At 46.1% G+C, this 20,119-nt stretch overlaps 1 protein-coding gene and 1 long non-coding RNA gene across 5 annotated transcripts in view; both read right to left on the reverse strand.

Moving 5' to 3' along the window:
* PAPLN (papilin, proteoglycan like sulfated glycoprotein) overlaps nt 1-7,416 on the reverse strand; it is a 116,978-nt gene extending 109,562 nt beyond the window's left edge. For 3 of the 4 annotated variants that reach the window (XM_040411608.1, XM_040411610.1, XM_040411606.1), the window contains exon 1: nt 7,019-7,416. The gene's annotated coding sequence lies outside the window, so the exon portion shown is untranslated. Of the gene's footprint in view, nt 1-2,220; nt 2,346-7,018 lie in introns of all 4 variants that reach the window. The other variant, XM_040411607.1, reaches the window with a different exon arrangement.
* A 666-nt stretch (nt 7,417-8,082) lies between these two features.
* On the reverse strand, nt 8,083-18,959 carry LOC120981421. Its single transcript, XR_005774714.1, has 3 exons — nt 18,948-18,959; nt 13,776-13,779; nt 8,083-8,196 (listed from the first exon to the last, which is right to left on the reverse strand). It is a non-coding gene; the product is annotated as an uncharacterized LOC120981421 (long non-coding RNA).
* Nucleotides 18,960-20,119: the final 1,160 nt, after the last annotated feature.

Genomic DNA, 20,119 nt, shown 5'->3' on the forward strand with positions numbered 1-20,119 from the left:
ACTGTTTCAGTTCAGCAATATTCTTGGGATGTCTGGTGTAAATCGCTTTCTTGAGGTCATGCCACAGCATCTCAATCGGGTTGAGGTCGGGACTCTGACTGGGCCACTCCAGAAGGCGTATTTTCTTCTGTTTAAGCCATTCTGTTGTTGATTTACTTCTATGCTTTGGGTCGTTGTCCTGTTGCAACACCCATCTTCTGTTGAGCTTCAGCTGGTGGACAGATAGCCTTAAGTTCTCCTGCAAAATGTCTTGCTAAACTTGGGAATTCATTTTTCCTTCGATGATAGCAATCCGTCCAGGCCCTGACGCAGCAAAGCAGCCCCAAACCATGATGCCCCCACCACCATACTTCACAGTTGGGATGAGGTTTTGATGTTGGTGTGCTGTGCCTCTTTTTCTCTACACATAGTGTTGTGTGTTTCTTCCAAACAACTCAACTTTATTTTCATCTGGCCACAGAATATTTTGCCAGTACTGCTGTGGAACATCCAGGTGCTCTTGTACAAACTGTAAACGTGCAGCAATGGTTTTTTTTGGACAGCAGTGGCTTCCTCTGTGGTATCCTCCCATGAAATCCATTCTTGTTTAGTGTTTTACGTATTGTAGATTCACTAACAGGGATGTTAGCATATGCCAGAGACTTTTGTAAGTCTTTAGCTGACACTCTAGGATTCTTCTTCACCATATTGAGCAGTCTGAGCTGTGCTCTTGCAGTCATCTTTACAGGATGGCCACTCCTAGGGAGAGTAGCAGCAGTGCTGAACTTTCTCTATTTATAGACAATTTGTCTTACCGTGGACTAAAACAACAAGGCTTTTAGATATACTTTTATAACCCTTTCCAGCTTTATGCAAGTCAACAATTCTTAATCGTAGGTCTTCTGAGAGCTCTTTTGTGCGAGGCATCATTCACATCAGGCAATGCTTCTTGTGAAAAGCAAACCCAGAACTGGTGTGTGTTTTTTATAGGGCAGGGCAGCTGTAACCAACACCTCCAATCTCATCTCATTGATTGGACTCCAGTTGGCTGACACCTCACTCCAATTAGCTCTTGGAGATGTCATTAGTCTAGGGGTTCACATACTTTTTCCACCTGCACTGTGAATGTTTACATAGTGTGTTCAATAAAAACATGGTAACATTTAATTCTTTGTGTGTTATTAGTTTAAGCAGACTGTGATTGTCTATTGTTGTGACTTAAATGAAGATCAGATCACATTTTATTACCAATTTGTGCAGAAATCCATATCATTCCAAAGGGTTCACATACTTTTTCTTGCAACTGTATGTCTGCTGTGCTCAAGGTTGTCTGACTGCACAGGGACAACCAGCGTACATTGTGGGTTGTAACCTAGCTAGGACCACGTGCAGAATGTATGCCATGTGATCCAGGAAGTGCTTGTTGCCAAATTAGATGGGGGAGTGAGCGTAAATGTGGTTATTCACATGAAAGGGGGAAAATTAAGTAAAAAAAATCCCTTTAAGTGGCGTTATGTGGTTTCTAAAAATAAAACTAAATATTGCAGCCATTTATGTGCCTACTCTATAAGACAAAATTTGCCCCTAGGACAAACATAATTCTCCATTCACACATCTGCAAAAAATACAAAATCAGAACATGATAAGAAAGTCAACCACTCCGAAAGGCCAAGGCGACGTCAATCACTGGGGGTATAAAGGTCCTTTTACACTGGACAATTTAGCAGGCAATTATCGGGAATGAACCAAATGCTCCTGATAACTGCCTGTTCATCAGCGGAGATGCGAACTAGATTTACATGCAGCAATCATCTCCTTTGTATGGGGACGCACCATTGCTACTGTGATTGCTCTGCCCAATACAAATTCAATGTTTCTGGGCAGTAGATCCCTGTTTACACAGGATGATCTGCTGCCCAGAAACAATGATTTTGGGTGCCAGCTGAAGATTGGATCACCCAATGAATGAGCACCGTCTTATTCACTGGGTGATCAGCAGCGCGTTTACACAGGGCAGTTATCAGGAAATTGTGTTCCAAGGCATGCTCATACCCGAGAATTCCCCCGATCGTTGGACCATGTTAAAGGACATTAAAGGTGAACTGGGAGTAATGAGGATTGGTATTTCTACAATTCTATATGGTAAGAACCTATTCTGGGTGTTCTATATGTTTCTTTGTACAAACAGGACCCGTCCCTTACTTAATGTTGGTTTAACAGAAATGGATGATTTTCACTGACCGCAAGAGAACATTTGGAGCCTTTACATGTCAACGCCTATTGAAAGTCATGCAAGTGTTGAAAGAGCTTTTATTCTCCAACAAACGGAATTTCCTGTTATTTTATCTTTCTTATCTCATTGGTGTCTACAAAAAACAAAGGCTTATGTTAATTACGCAGCACATGTCCATCCATACTCCAAAAACAGTCCATATGAACAATAAGGCAAACTAATTGTTCTGGATGTCTATAGGTGGATTTAGATGAACCAATAATCAACCGTTCCAGATAATCTGGCCATCTAAATATGCTGCCGATCACCTGATGAACGAGCAAAATGCTTGTTCATTGGGGGATCCTGTCGTTTGTGCAGGCACCACCAATCATCGTTTCTGGGCAGCAGATGGTGCGGTCTAAATAGTGATCTGCTGCCCAGAAACAATTATTCTGTATGGGGACGAGGGATCACTTTAGCAATCCCTCATCATACTGTGAATGCGATACCTGCACATGCGGCAATCTCCTTCACTGAGCGAGCAGCCGACTGTTGGGAAGGAACGCTTCCTTCCCGACAATTGGCTGCTCCATCGGACGGTCTAAACCTGCCTTAAGGCCTTGTCTCGTACATACCCGTCTGCTCTTCCGCTGGGAGTCGAGGCGCACTTTGAAAGTTGGGCTGGTCGACCTTCAGGAAACGGGGATGCCAAACCAACGCTTGCGTTACTGATAATACAACTGCCAAGACGGATCAGTCATGAACTCCATTGAAAGTCAATAGAGGACGGGTCAGTTTTCTATTGTGGCAGAGAAAACGGACCCGTCCCCGTTGACTTTCATTGGCGGTCATGCCGGATCAGTCTTGCTCCGCATCCCAGGACGGAAAGCAAACTACAACATGTTGAGGTTTGCTCTCCGGTATGGGAACGCAACTAAACGGAACGGAATGCATTTTGGAGCATTCCGTTCTGTTCAGTTTTATCCCCATTGACAATTAATGGAGACAAAACTGAAGCGGTTTTTTTTCCGGTATTGAGCCCCTATGATGGATCTCAATACCGGAAAACTAAAACCCTAGTGTGAAAGTAGCCTTAGACTGTTTGGAATTGCTAGTTTGAGACCTCACCTTTGCCTGCTGACTTTGTCTCTGACATTATCTCCTGGTTTCACTCTGCTGTGTATTTGACTTCGCTTTTAATTATGATCCGGTCCTAGTTTTGACCTCTTTCTGTGTGACTACTCTTTTATACCATTAGGTTTAGGCCTATGGCTTAGTCAAATAAGGGACCGTTGTCATGTTGTGGGCCATCATTTAGGGCAGATTGTGCAAGTAGGTAGGTATAATACTGACATAATGCTGCCAGTGTTATCCAATACATTCCAGGCTTAAATGGGTTGTCCGCCTTTTTTATATCGATGATCAATCCTCAGTGTAGGTCAACAATATCACAACAGCGAGGGGCCGACTCCCAGCATCCCGCCAATTAGCTGTCTGTAGAGACAGCAGCACTTGTAGGAGCGCTGCCTTCTCTTCAAAAAAATGTGGTCAAAAAATGTGGTAAAAAAGCATGTGGCCAAAAAAATAAAATAAAAATGTACTTTAAGTTTTTTATTTGTGGAGAACTTACTTCCCTTGCTGTGGGTGTGCAGCAACTTATCAAGTGTCCCGGATGCATTTCAATTAGATCTTGTTAACCCCTTCCTATCCTGCATTTAGCCCAAAAGAAACATATGGTATGTGATGCCCCCAAAATTTCCATCTCCAATCTCTAGAGCTGAGATCAGCAACCTCCGACTGTTCTGCAACTGCAACTCCCAGAATCCACCTTTCACTTCTATTGGAGTTAATAGAACAGCCAAGTAAGTTTGCATGCTAGGAGTTGTAGTTTCACAGCAGCTGGAGTGCTGAAGGTTGCTGATCCCTGGTCTAGAGAAAGATATACACATTTCTATGAATTTTGAAGTAGGGATGAATGAAAGGGGTTCTGAACCACATCACCTTCTTCTCTATGAGATCACCACGCCAGCACCGACGGGCAGGGAAGCTAATGAGTATGTTAGTTCGAAGCTGAATGCTGGTGAAGGTGGACCACAAGGATAGACAGCAGGTGGCGCAACCAGAGAGAAAAATGTACCGTAATTTAAATTAAAAAAAACATAATATTTTTATTGCATGTACATTTCACCAATAGTTCATTTATAATGTCCTGTTCATTGCATCGTAATGCTTTTCATGGGATAACACCTTTAGCATGATAAGTGTGAGTGAATGACCGCTAAAGCACTTTATAGCACACGTGCTTCTCAAAATCTGATCAGGTGCAAGCAGTTATTATTTGTAGAAGTAGACAAAAATGACTTTCTGAATCTGAATGCAAATTTCAATAATGTTCTATTTCAGTGTATTTACATGGCCAGGTTTTGGGAGATTATTGTGTCACTCAAAATCACTACAAAAGCCAGTAAACTAGTATATGTACTGTAAATCCCCCCATTAGGCCTCATGCACACGACTGTTGTTCGGGTCCGCATCTGAGCCGCAGTTTTTGCGGCTCGGGTGCGGACCCATTCACTTCAATGGGGCCGCAAAAGATGCGGACAGCACTCAGTGTGCTGTCCACATCCGTTGCTCCGTTCTGTGGCCCTGCAAAAAAAATATAACCTGTCCTATTGTTGTCCGTTTTGCGGACAAGAATAGGCATTTCTACAATGGGCCGCCCGTTCCGTTCCGCAAATTGCGGAAGGCACACGGGCGGCTTCTGTTTTTTGCGGATCCGCGGTTTGCAGACCGCAAAAAACGGAACGGTCGTGTGCATGAGGCCTTAGTAAAAGGTTTAGAGGATTTGATGCATATAATACTGATTAGTTTCATCTTCAGTTAACACATTGATAGACATCTGAGAAAATAAACATTTATCAAATAGAAAGTTATAATGTCAATGACCATAAAATGAAGGCAGATAGAAAAAAAAATATCAGCAAAGGTAAAAAAACTAAGAACAAAAAAAAAAAAACCAGGAGGACACTTGTCTTGAAAATACCATTTCCTTCAATTGCACATTTGATATATTTGCTGCAGCTCTGAGGACTGGTCACGGATTAGCACAAAGACTTGAAAAAAGTGTGAGAATTTGTAAATGAACATGCTTTGTACCTGCACACGACTACAGGTTGTCTGACAGAATTTCCGCACAGATTTTCATGCGGATTTGGCCTCTTGCACACAAAAGTAATTTTTTTTCCGTTTACGTTCCGTATACGGAACTATTAATTTCAATGGGTCCGCAAAAAAAACGGAATGTACTCCGTATGCATTCCGTTTCCGTTCAAAGATAGAACATGTCCTATTATTGTCCGCATAATGGACAAGGATAGGACTGTTCTATTAGGGGCCAGATGTTCCATTCCGCAAAAAAATGGAATGCACACGGATGTCATCCGTATATTTTGCAGACTGCTAAATACTGAAAAATCCATACAGTCGTGTGCAATAGGCCTTTCTCTGTGTTTCCGCATCAAAATCTGCATTTGTTACTTGAAGATTTTGATGTAGATTTTGGTGCAAACTTACCCTGATCTCACCCATTGCAGTGCAAAGAATGAAATCTGCGTGAGAAATCTGCAGAAACAATTGACGTGCTGCAGATTTCAAAATCCGCAAAGCAGGTCAATTTCCGCCCAGAAAAAACAGCAAAGTGTACATGAGATTTGTCAAATCTCCTTCTCTTTGCTGGTACTGTATAAGGCCGAATGCACACGGCCGTGTTCCGCGGCAGGACAGCAGGAGCGCACGGCGTCATTGGTTGCTATGACGCCGTGCACTTCATGCCGCCGCTGCACTATAATAATACACTCGTATGATCTATACGAGTATTACTGTACAGCAGCGGCTTCATGAAGCGCACGGCGTCATAGCAACCAATGACGCCGTGCGCTCCTGCTGTCAGCAGGAATCCCGGCCGGGTTACCACGGACCGTGTGCATGAGGCCTAACAGTTTTTTTCTGCACAAAACACATGCAGGCAGCCTTAGGGCTTGTTCACACTACTGTGTGCAAAACAAAGATGCTGCCCGTGTGCCTTCCGCCGCAATTTTCGGAACGGAACGGACGGCCCTTTATAGAAATGCCTATTCTTGTCCGCCAAACGGACAACAATAGGACATGACTGATAATGTTTGCAGGGCCACGGAACGGAGAACTTTTGCGGCCCCATTGAAGTGAATGGGTCCGCCCCCGAGCCGCAAAAAATCCGGCTCGGATGTGGAACCAAACCACGGTCGTGTGAATGAGCCCTTAGGGGAAATCCACACAGAGCAGATTTTTGCAGCCAGTTCTGCAATTGTCCCATTTGCAGAAAGCCATGCCCATGCTGCAGAAACAACCCCAATCAGATGTAAAAAAAATATATATAGTTTTTTTTTTTCAGTTGCAGAAATTCCCACAACTAAATCTGCCACGTGTGAATGTACCCCTAAAGTGATACTCCACCTGTTAATAATGGGAAAGTGCTTTATCAGGAATTTCCTAGTAGGATGTTTTTATCTACATCGCTTCCTATGCCAACAGAAATAATAATAGAGCAGGGACACTTATCATGAGCATGCTTGTCTGCTCAACCCATTCAGAGAATGCAGACTGCTGGACAAGGAGCAGTGCGCTCACCACATACAGAACCCCCAAATATGAAATGATGAGACCTACTCTGAAGAATCCCACCAAGAGTCACATTGGACAGATACGCAATTCATCTCCCGACTTTTTTTTTTAGCGATGTTCCCTATAACTTTCCTGACATTGGTATTCACTAAGCAAGCGTCTTACCTTGGGCCTGCCTGGGGGGTGAGTTCTGAAAAGCAGCTGTTCGGTTTCCACTGATTTCAAACTTCCCAGGCTCCTGTTGCTGCTTAAATCCAAGCGTCCATCAGTAATAAGAGGTTTGGTTATGTTCCACGCCAGAGATCTGTGGAGTTTCTGCTTTCCCAGTAAAGAGCCAGCTCTACAGAGGCAGCCAGCTCTCTCAGGGCTTTGCTGGAAAGTGAATTCCACTTTGCAGAAAAAAGGTGTTTTTTCCCCCCCCAGCTTGGTTTTGCCTTTCCCAGCAGCTCAAAAGGTTCCTTTCTGGGTGGGACCCTCTGCAGTAGTTTTATTGTAGCCCGGGGTGAAAAAACTAAATCAGAGTGAAACATTAGACAGATGGGACTGGAGGCAGCTCTATACTGTGCAGAGCACACAGGAGAATGAGGAAGTATCTCTGTGTGACTACACTTCCCTCATCCCAGTGCTACCAAAAACAAAAGAAACACAAATTAGGACCAACTGCTGCCGGAATGTGATCACTAGCACCATCACGTATGGTACAACACTTCATCGCTGTATAGAACAACATATAATAACATATTTGCAGAATTTTTTTAACTATATTATATACAGATTTATAAACTATACATATCTCAAACATTATTTTTTTTTTTTACTTGAGCCAATCCATGGTCAGTACCAACCAAACACCACCATGCAGGGCACATATAAACCAATAGCAGCGCAACATACCACAGTGCTGCAAAAAAAACACCTTCCCTAAAAGCTAAAAACCTTCAACAGTGCCGCAACACAGTAATAATACCTTTGTGCCTCCTAGTAATAGTGCCCCCCACAGAGTAAGGCCTCATTCACACATGTTGTCTGCATTCTCCACGGACAGCACACATACCTATTCATGTTAATGTGTGTATTTACACATCAGTGTATTAGCGCGGTCCATGGTTTTAGCACGGAAGCATGCCCTATTTTGTCCGTGTTTAGGGATCCCTCACTCCCATTATAGTCTATGCCATCCATGTTTCATTTGTGTTTCACGGTCCATTATGAGGAGATATTTTGAAAATTAAAGGGGTTATCCAACCCCTATAATGTCTGCCCTAATGCCCGGGCCCTCATATAGGTTATACTTACCCTGCTCCCTGGCACCTGCGTCACTCCTAATGCCCGCACAGCCGCCGCTCCATCTCCCTGTTGCACGGATCAAAACATCTGGGATGACTCTTACTGAGAGTAGTCGAAGTGCTGGGTGGGTGACTACTCCCCACGTTCCAGGCCGGGTCTTGGCAGGCTATAAAAAACAGCCAGCACTGTCAAGTGGTATGGATTACCTCCCTCTGACAGTGGAGCTCTGAAGATCTTTGTGCTGAGTTCTGAAGACCGTGTGTCAGGCGAGCAGGCCGCCTTAAAGCCTGCAAGTGGACTTTCTGAGGCTGAGCATTCAGCTGGTGTGAGCTGACACCCAGGATACCAGGTAAACTTTACTTAGTTTTTCTGTGTGTGAACAAGCACCAAGCCTGAAAAGTGACTGCTGTGTTATGTTTACATGTGAATAAACACTGAAGAGTGATTTACAACCTGATCTTTTGCCTCTATACTGCGTCTGCTAACCTGCCCACCAGAGCGAAACCCCAATTGGTGGAGGATGCGAGCAAGCGCAGTGAGGCTGGCATGAAGGCCGATTTTTTTTTCGTTTTTCCGGGCACGGTTGTATGTCTTACATCAAACCAGCGAGATTACAACCCGTGTCCCTTGACAAAATGGAGGCTGTCGTGAAAGCCCTCGTGGAGGCTAACTTGCAGCAGCAGAAGGCTAATAAGCAGCAGCAGAAAACCAACTAGCTGCTAATGCAGCATGTGATGGCTTTACAAGCGGCAGGAGCGACCCAAAACGTCCACAATGCCTGGAAAGCGGCCCGTGTGGCGATACCTAAGATGACCCCCTCGGACTACGTCGAAACCTATCTGGTGGTGTTTGAAAAGGTGTCCGTGAGGGAGAAGCTACCCTGAGATCAATGGGCTGGGTCGTCGCTCAGTGTTTTTCGACTTACCAGATGATCAAGCGGCCGATTACACGACAGTAAAGGGTGAGATTCTGGCAAGACTGGGGGTGAATGTGTTGGTCCGGGCCCAGCGGGTGCATCAGTGGGAGTTTAACCCGGCTGAACCCGCGAGACCTCAGTATTATGATCTATTACAGCGGTTGCAAAAATGGCTGCAGCTTGACATGCTGTTCCACTGCTATGCTTGACAGTCTGTTGGCTTATGTATTCTGGAGGGCTTTGCCATACCCTCTCCAGCACTGGATCGGCCAGGTGTCTCCTAGTAATGCCCTTGAGATGGTCGAGATGAGGCTACCAGGAATCTACAGGGGGGTTCTTTTGGGAGGAGGGCAGTCAAACCCCGGAAATCTCCACCCCAGACCGTGCGGCTGGTGCCAGCAAAACCCGCCCGGAAAGTACCCCCTGCAGACCCAGCTCCGATGGTCTGCTGGCGGTGTCAGGAGCCTGGCCCCATCAGGGCGAACCCATAGATACTAACTATGGCTACCGCCACTCATTGTACGCCAGGAAGCTGTGTGCAACAGGCACCCCCGAGACTATAGACAATAGCCACCTGTGGAAGTGGGAGACACTCTGGCAGTGCCCCTGCGACATACATCGGCCAAACTCATAGCTAAGGAGTTAATAGAGATGTTTTCCCGAGTGGGACTACCTAAAGAGGTTCTGACAGACCAGGTGACCCCTTTTATGTCAAAGGTCATGAGGGAACTCTGCAAGTTACTGCACATAAAACAGCTACGGATGTCCGTTTATCATCCACAAACGGACGGCCTAGTAGAGAGGTTTAATCAAACATTAAAAAACATGTTAAAAAGAGTGGTGTCTAAGGATGGGAGGGATTGGGACCTTCTTTTGCCCTATCTCATGTTCGCAGTGTGAGAGGTGCCCCATGCCTCTACTGGGTTCTCGCCCTTCGAACTGCTATATGGCAGACATCCTCGCGGTCTGTTGGACATAGCCAAAGAGGCGTGGTAACAACAACCCACACCGTATAAAAGTGTAATTGAATAGGTCACTCGGATGCAAGAGCGAATGGACACAGTGTTGCCGCTTGTTAGGGAACATATGGAGGCAGCCCAATGAGCCCAGAGTAGGGTCTATAATCGGCAGGCTCGGGTCCAGATCTTTAACCCGGGAGATCAGGATTTGGTTCTGGTACCGATGGTGGAGAGTAAGTTCCTGGCTACGTGGCAGGGACCCTACGAAGTACTCAAAAAAGTTGGTGAGGTAAACTACAAGGTACACCAGCCAGGGCGGCGAAAGTCAGAGCAGGTGTACCATGTGAATTTACTAAAACCTTGGAAAGATAGGGAGACCAGTACGGACGACAGCCCGCGGCCGAGTTTTCTAGGGGAAGAGGTTCCAGCCCCACGGTCTGATACAAGGGAAGCGGTTGCCACAGTGAAGATTGCTGACAGCCTTTCCTCTAAACAGACTCAGGAGGCCAGGGAGTTTGTCAGCAGGAACACGGATGTGTTCTGGGACCTCTCTGGACGCACTTCTACCATCCAACATGACATTGTCACTGAGCCTCAGGCCAGAGTAAGGTTGAAACCATACCGGGTACCCGAGTCTCGGCGACAAGCCATCTTGGAAGAAGTGCAGCTAATGCTACAACTAGACGTCATTGAGTCGTCGAAAGGTGAAAGGGCCACTCCGATAGTCTTAATACCCAAGCAGGACGGGATGTTATAGTTCTGTAACGATTTCCGCAAACTAAATGAGATCTTAAATTTGATGCGTATCCCATGCCTTGGGTAGATGGGCTTATTGAGAGGTTAGGCCAAGCCTGGTATTTTTCTGTTTTGGACCTCACCGTTGATGGAGGCTGCCAAAAAGAAAACTGCCTTCATCACACCAGAGGGGCTGTACCAATATAAGGTGTTACCCTTTGGTCTGCACGGCACCCCCACCACTTTTCAACTGTTCATGGACATTGTGCTGCGTCCACATCGTCGGTATGCTTCGGCTTACCTGGATGATATTGTCATTCACAGTACCGACTGGGAAAGTCACCTACCAAAAGTACAGGCCGTAGTGGACTCCCTTTGAAAGGCTGGACTAACAGCTAACCCAAAAAAATGTTCACTAGGATTAGAGGAGACAGAATACCACTGGGAGTGGAGTCATAAAACCCCAACAAAATAGAGGAGATATGGAATTGGCCCCGACCTGTCACTACTAGGCAAGTAAAGTCATTCCTGGGAATGGTCGGATATTATATGAGGTTTGTCCCCCACTTTGCTACAGTGGCCGCACCATTAGTGCATGGCTGTAAATAGCTGATCCGGGACGGCCCTTACTGGGAGTAGTCAAAGTGCTGGGTGGGTGACTACTCCCCAACGTACTAGGCCGGTTCTTGGCAGGCTTATAAAAAACAGCCAGCACTGTCAGATGGTGTGGATTACCTCCCTCTGACAGTGGAGCTCTGGAGATCTCTGTGCTGAGGTCTGAAGACAGTGTGTCAGGCGAGCAGGCTGCCTTAAAGCCTGCAAGTGGACTTTCTGAGGCTGAGCATTCAGCCGGGTATGAACTGACACCCAGGATACCAGGTGAACTTTATTTTGTTTTTCTGTGTGTGAACAAGCACCAAGCCTGAAAAGTGACTGTTGTGTTATGTTTAAGTGTGAATAAACACTGAAGAGTGAATTAGAACCTGGTCCTTTGCCTCTATACTGCGTCCCAGGGGCGTTGCTAGGGTCTCAGAAGATCCGGGCTCAAGCCCCAATTAATATGGCCCAGTTCTCTAAGTCGTCATCCCCCCTCCCCCCACACACCGCATTTTGCTGTACTTGCTATATAGCATCACATGTCTGTCACATCCAGTGCCTCCAGGTGACATCTCCTCCGGTGGAGATCTTCTCTGTCAACATCTTCTCCATTTGGTCCGTACAACTTCTCTCAGCCGCCTCGTCCCTGCAGAGTGAGACACACGGACATCTTAGCTTCCTCACTTTCTATCATCATCTCCCAACCTGGAGTCCCCACAGTGTTAGGGTCCATTCACTCGTCAGTATTTTTCTTTTCCAGATTTTCGTTCAGTTTTTTTGCGGCTCCGTGTTTCCGCAAAAACCTTCTGTTTTCACCAGTTGTGCATCCGTTCAGTTTTTCCGCAAAAAAAACGGAAGGAGGAATATATCTTGGTAGGGTACTAAAAAAAATGTCTTTATATTTCCTGGAAACGGATCCACAATTGCGGATCCATGCGGATGACATATTGATGTCACCCGCGTTTTCGCAGACCCATTGACTACAATGGGACCACGGACCGCTTTTTGCGGACAATAGTAGGACAAGCTCTATTTTTTTTTGCTTATCTGCATAACGGAACGGAACGGAACGGATGCATTTTTTACAGGGCCATTGAAATGAATGGGTCCGCATTCTGTTCCACAAATTTGCGGAACGGATGCAGATTACAAAATACTAACGTGTGAATGGACCCTTATCCTGCTGCTCGCTGTGCTCCCCAATACCCCCAAATACTATCCTGAAGGAAAATAAGTGCCCCCATAGTAATAGTGCTCCTCATAGTCCCACCAATAGTAATTCCCTTCTAGAATGCCCTCATTAGTAATACTGCCCCCTACAGTGCCCCCAACAGTGATGATGCTCCCCAAGAGTGCCCCCATAAGTAGAAGAGCCCTCCAGTATTTAATAATGCCCTCACAGAGTCCCCGGTACAAATAAGGCCCCCCTATTGTTCCCCCAGTGGTAATAAAGCTCTCTAAGGCCCCCATAGTGCTCTTAGTAGAAATAAGGCGGATCTATAAGTCCCTACTATAGAGCCCCCAGTAGTAATAAGAATGCCAACACAATAATACTATTTCCCTCTGCCATAGAGTCCCATGTAAATAACATCACACCATCTCTCCAGCCCTCTCCAATATACAGTCACCTGTAAATAACATCCCTTTCTATCTACAGTCCCCTCCAAAAGAGTCCCATGTAAATAACATCACTTCCTCCCCAGCCGCCTCAACATGCAAACTCATGTAAACATCACCCCCTCAACATTCAGTCCCATGTAAATAACATCATTCCCCCCAAAATTCAGTCCCACGTAAATAGCATCACTCCCTCCCTCAGACCCCAGTAACATTCAGTCCCATGTAAGTAACATCACTCCCTCCCATAGCCGCCTTCAACATACAGTCCCATGTAAATAACATCACTCCCTCCTACAGCCACCTCCAACACACAGTTCCATGTAAATAACATCCCTCCCTTCAGGGAAAAGCTGCCCCAAGACCAGTGGGCTGAGGTCATCGCTGGCATCAGAGTCCCAGCGCGTATATTTCGACTTGCCGGATGATCAAGCGGCCAACTACCCGAAGGTAAAGGGTGAGATTTTGGCAAGACTGGGGGTAAATGTGGTGGTCCGGGCCCAGCGGGTACATCAGTGGGGGTTTAAGTTGGCTGAGCCCAGTATTAGGACTTACTCCACCTTTTGCAAAAGTGACAACAGCCTGATGTGCTAAGTCCCACGGCTATGCTGGATAGACTATTGGCTGACATATTCTGGAGGGCGCTGCCACCCCCTCTCCAGCTCTGGATCGGCTAGGTGTCTCCTGGAAATGGTGGAGCTGGTGGAACGCTATAAGGCCACTAAGAATCTTAAGGGGCGTTCTTTCGGGAGGGGGGCAGGTAAACCCCAGAACTCCCCACCCCAGGATCAACGGTATGAGTCAGTGAAACCCACCTGGGAGGTTCCCACTATGGGCCAGACCCAGGTAATCTGCTGGCGGTGTCAGGAACCTGTCCATATAAGGGCTGAGTGTCCCCATCGGGTTGAGCCCATGGACACGAATTGTGGTTACCGTCAGTCACTGTATGCTATGAAGAGGGAAGACAGGCCAGCACTCGCTCAAAATTGCACGCTGCACGGGAGAGGAGCAACCTCCAACGAACAGTAGAACAACAAATCCCAGCAGCTGTGTCTTATGCAGGTAGGTTTCTTTTATTTCATTCCAGAAAATGTCCTATAACCAGGACGCGTTTCGGCATACAAGCCTTTCTCAACAGGTACATCCAACAGAAAATCACAAACTATATATAGGTCTAGTACCGCCCACAGGGACGTCCTCTATCAATATGTCAAACAAACAAAAGCAGTAACAAATAAATTACATTTGGTAGAGATTGTTTCTACCTTGCTGCAGAATCTAAACATCTTTCCATCACGAGGCAGAGGTCTAAAAAGGATACATAAGAGAATATCAGATATATGTATATGTATAGACATCATAAATGCATAACTTCATAGTCTCTATTTAGGCCCCTTGGGTGAAGCGTATCAAGGGTGTGTATCCAAAAGGCCTCTCGTTTAAGGAGAAGCCTCTTGATGTCACCCCCTCTCCTTGGTCTCTTCACCTGCTCCAATACTTGAAACCGTAATTGTGAAACAGTATGTTACCACATTCTCCCGGGCTTGGGAGAATGTGGTAATAGTTGATGGGGTACCCCAACAACCTGGGGCCGAGTCGATGTTTCCCAGTTTTGTGGTAAACCAGAATATGCTATATCGGATAAACCAGCTGCAGGGTGAACCTATTGAACAGTTGGTGGTGCCCCGAGCTTATCGAAAACTCGTGTTAGAGTAAGCCCACCAACATGTTCTTGGGGGTTATCCGGGACTGCGTAAGACACAGGACCGGATACTACAACAGTTTTACTGGCCCAGTGTGTTTAGAGAAGTGGATGACTTTTGTAAGTCTTGCCCGACCTGCCAAACTAGCCCCCAGCACCTGTTCCGCAGTCCCTTAGTGCCTCTCCCAATTATCGAGACTCCATTTGAAAGAATCGCTATGGATCTCGTAGGCCCAGTACCGATTTCCGCTAGAGGGCACCAACATATCTTGGTAGTCCTAGACTACGCCACTCGGTACCCGGAGGCGGTGCCACTGCGACCTACATTGGCCAAACTCATAGCAAAGGAGTTAATGGAGATGTTCTCCAGAGTGGGGCTACCTAAAGAAGTTCTGACTGACCAGGGGACCCCTTTTATGTCCAAGGTCATGCACAAACTTTCTAAGTTGCTGAACATCAAGCAGATACGGACGTCTGTCTATCACTCGCAAACTGACGGCCTAGTAGAAAGGTTTAATAAAATGTTAAAAACCATGTTAAAACTTGTAGTGTCTAAGGATGGGAAGGACTGGGACCTCCTTCTTCCCTATCTTATGTTTGCAGTGCGAGAAGTGCCCCAGGCCTCTACTAGGTTCTTGCCCTTCGAACTTCTATATGGCAGACATCCACGCGGTCTGTTGGATATAGCCAAAGAGGCGTGGGAGCAACAACCCACACCATATAAAAGCGTTATTGAATATGTTACCCAGATGCAGGAACGTATGGAAACCGTGTTGCTGCTGGTAAAGGAACATATGGAGGCAGCTCAGCGAGCTCAAAGTTGGGTGTATTATCGGCAGGCCCGGGTCCGGATCTTGAACCTGGGAGATCAGGATTTGGTTCTGATACCAACAGTGGACAGTAAGTTACTGGCTAGGTGGCAGGGACCCTACGAGGTACTTGAAAAGGTTGGAGAAGTAAACTACAAGGTACACAAGCCAGGGCGGCAGAAGCCGGAGAAGGTGTACCATGTGAATTTACTCAAAGCGTGGAAAAATAGGGAGACCAGTACTGACGATAGCCTGCGGCCGAGTTTTCTAGGGGGAGAGGTTCCGGCCCCTAAGTCTGATGTAAGGGAAGCGGTTGCCACAGTGAAGATTGCCGACAGCCTCTCCTCTAAACAGACTCAGGAGGCCAGGGAGTTCGTCAGCAGGAACACGGATGTGTTCTTAGACCTCCCTGGACGCACTTCCATAATCCAGCATGACATTGTCACTGAGCCTCAGACCAAAATCCGGTTGAAATCATACCGGGTACCCGAGGCTCGGGGACAGGCCATCTCTGAGAAAGTGCAACTAGACGTCATCGAGGAGTCTAGAAGTGAGTGGGCCAGCCCTATAGTACAGATACCCAAACCGGACGGGACGTTGTGGTTTTGTAACGATTTTCGAAAATTAAACGAGGTATCTAAGTTTGACGTGTATCTCATGCCCCAGGTAGACGAGCTGATTGAAAGGTTAGGACAAGCCCGGTATTTTTGTGTTTTGGACCTCACCAAAGGGTACTGGCAGGTACCCTTGACGGAGGCTGCCAAAGAGAAAACGGCCTTCATCACACCGGAGGGGCTGTACCAGTATAAGGTGTTACCTTTCGGTCTGCATGGCGCCCCCGGCACTTTCCAAAGGCTAATGAACATTGTGCTGCGACCACATCGTCGGTACGCTTCGGCTTACCTGGACGATATTGACATCCATGGGCGTCCGCAGAAATTTTTCCAGGGGGGGAGGGGCATAATTTTATTGACATCCATGCTCTGCTTGTTTCTGAGAATGTAATGAAGGGGAGGGGCATTTTCATTATCACAAAGTATAATAACGCATGAGCTGTCAGAGCAGAGGCAGAACTCAGTTCACAGATTTCCAGGGCCCCAGGGGGGGGCACTTGCCCCCCCCTGCAGATGCCCATGTTGTCATCCACAGTACCAACTGGGAAAGTCACCTGCCCAAAGTGCAGGCTGTAGTAGACTCCCTTCGAAAAGCTGGACTAACTGGTAACCCTCTAAAAAAAAGCGCGATAGGGTTAGAGGAGACAAAATACCTGGGGTATGTCATTGGGCGCGGAGTGATCAAACCCCAAGTAAATAAAATAGAGGCGATAAGAAATTGGCCCCGACCTATCACCACTAAACAAGTAAAGTCGTTCCTAGGAATGATAGGCTATTACAAGAGATTTGTTCCCCACTTTGCCACTATAGCCGCGCCCTTGACAGAGCTCTTGAAGGGATGAAAATCAGTGATGGTTCACTGGGATGAGCGGGCGGAAGAGGCTTTTTCCACTTTGAAGTCGGCCCTGTGCGGGTCACGGGTTTTGGTGATGCCCGACTTCAATAGGGAGTTCGTGGTACAGACAGATGCCTCCGAAGTAGGCCTCGGTGCTGTACTCTCTCAGGAAGTCAACAGGGAGGAGCATCCCATTGTCTTTTTAAGCTGCAAGCTCACCCCAGCCAAAATTAGGTATAGTATAGTGGAGAGTGAGTGCCTGGCTATCAAGTGGGCACTCGAGTCTCTCCGGTACTATTTGTTGGGGAGAAAGTTCCGCCTGGTGACTGACCACTCCCCTCTCAAGTGGATGAGCCAGGCCAAAGAGAGAAATGCCCGAGTCACCAGGTGGTTCCTGTCCTTTAAGTTCTCCGTGGAACACAAGGCAGGCCGGTTGCAGGGAAACGCGGATGCCCTATCCTGGGTATACTGTATGGCAGGTGCTCACCCCCTCACGGTTGAACAAATGGGGCGCTATGTAAGAAGGTACCTGGAATCATCGTGGATGAAAGGTATGTGTCTCCGAGGTTCCTGGCCTCGGTGAAGTAAGAGCCGGTATTTTGTGTGTCAGCAGCAGCTCTTGCTAACTGAGACCTTGAGATTTAGCATGGCTGTCATAGCTGATCCGGGACGGCTCTTACTGGGAGTAGTCAAAGTGCTGGGTGGGTGACTACTCCCCATGTTCCAGGCCGGGTTTTGCCAGGCATAAAAACACGCCAGCACTGCCAGCTGTGTGGATTCACCTCCCTCTGACAGTGGAGCTCAGGAGTCTGTGTGCTGTGAACTGAGGGCTGTGCTGGGATTTGAGTTTTGAGCCGGGCTGAAGGATTCAGGCCCCTCTAAAGGTGAACAGGCCGCCTATGGACTTTATAAGGCTGAACTGCTAACAGGGTGTGAATTAATACCCAGGAGAAAAGGTGACTTTTATTGTTTATGGACTTTCCTTGTGTGTGAACAAACACCAAGCCACCTGTGTTTTGTGATACACCAATGTGTGAATAAACACCGCTGTTTGATTCAAGAACTGTGTACTTTGCCTCTATACTGCATCCGCTAGTCCTAACTACCAGAGCGAATCCCCACAAGAGTTATAGATAAACCATGCTGCATGACAAGAGAATAAGGCCTCATTCACACGGGCGTTCATTTTGTCCGGATGCGTTCATGGAAAATCGTGCAATTTTGCTTGCGAGTGCTGTCAGTTTTGTATGCGATTGCACCGCGTTCTTGCGCTTTTCCCGAGTGTGTGACATGCGGATTGCATGCGTTTTTCACGCGCGTGAAAAAAATGCAACCATTCTCTTAATTCACCTTTTTGATTCACATTTTTAATGAAATATTGTATTTTTTTTTTATAAAATAGTTTGTGTGGCTAGATTGTGTTTTAATTTTTTGGTTAAATATTTAATGTTTTTATACATGGTATGTGAAATATGCAAAAATACTTCATTTATATAAATCGGAAATGTAAGTACTATTAAATGTATCTGTATGTAAAAGGGTGGCACAACTGACCCAAAGGCTCTGGTCGATATGACGCCTCCAATCATGTGAAAAATCTATAGTAGAAAAATCGATCGTCACTCAATCTCTGTATCACGCTGAATGTATTTTAATAGTAGATAAAACTAATGATTGAACCGTAATAGTAGATAAAACAATGGAAATACAATTCCATACATAAATTCACGCTAATCTTAAAATCCGGAATTCAGATAAAATGCATAATAATACACTTGTACGCATAGGTTGAACTAATAAAATTTGTCCGTCTGTGCAAAAGACAAGCTGTGCAAATAAACACTAAGCAAAGTCCCACAAGGAACCTGTTTAATACTGGTATGGATGATGAGAAATAATCGTATTGAGATGGTTGCAATATTCATCCGATTATTTTAATGTGATTTTTGTGGATTATTCCAATATATTCGTTTTGGGATATGTATGCAACTTGATCTTGTGTTAAACTTTCACAAACTTATACGATGCTTACTGAACAAAAGAGCACTGTGCAAAGTCCCACATACATAACTATTATCGTGGATAATGAAGGAAAATCGTATTGGGCTGTTTATAATTTTCGTTGATTTTTCATAAATTATCCCAATATATTTGTTTTTAGGATCTTTACACAATTCGATTCCGTTATTTTAAACCTTCACAAATTTATGGGGTACTCTGGTTTCTCTGGGTATAAGTCCATGCTGTGTGGCGTCCCACGTGTAAAACAGCTGGTGTGCGCTTACCTCCGAGATCCCGTTGGTGTCTCGTGAGATTACCGCTGGTGTGCAGCTTTAATGAAGACTTCACGATCCCATCGTCATCTCATGGGGTTTTCTGTGTTTTTCCACTATTGGCTGCGAAGTGAAGGAAGTAGGAATTTGTGTGCTGGTTTTCTTATATGTTGTGATGGCTTTATGATTTTTAAGAAGATTATCTATGCCGGCATGATATAAATCGGTCCTCTGATAGATGTTGGAATATTTTGAATGGCAACCAGACGCGTTTTGGAGCTATATTGTGCCTGCTCCTTCATCAGAAAAGGGCTAGGTGAGAAAGGGGGAAGCAGAAACTGGTGCCCAAGTAAGGCCGTTTGGGCAGGTTGTACAGATGGCCATATAAGTGAGGTAGGGGCCCATGACTGTGCCTACTTATTTCAAATTGTTGGGTCACCTGTGGACCCTGTTGAATGTGGCAGGGCCAGGCATGTGGCCATGGGTGCGCCAATTTTCCTCCAGAACTATACCAAGAGCCGCTTGGGTTCTGAGTACACGTTTTGGAGGCAGACACCGTAAGTAAGGTGCTAGGCTTCTAGCATAATGATCAAAATGATCCTCCTGGGGATTTGTAACTGCCTTGGCAGGCGCCATTATTGTGCGGTGGGGCACAGCAGAGGCTGAGGGCTGAGAGGCGGTGGAGGTGGTGGGCCCTTCACCACTGTGTTGATGACCTTCAGATGCAGGAGGCTCCTCATCGCATGTCATTGAGTTATGAGCCCCACTATCTTCAGCTTCCTCCTCAAGGTTGTCCTCCGTTCTAAAATATACATAAAAAAACATAACATGTCAATTAATGACCACACCAATATGTACCTAAATAACTATTAAAGAATTACTATCATCAGCAAAATACTTTAAGAAAATAATACTAGTTTAA

This window comes from Bufo bufo, chromosome 11 (assembly GCF_905171765.1).
Source record: "Bufo bufo chromosome 11, aBufBuf1.1, whole genome shotgun sequence".
In the NCBI taxonomy this organism is placed as follows: Eukaryota; Metazoa; Chordata; class Amphibia; order Anura; family Bufonidae; genus Bufo; species Bufo bufo.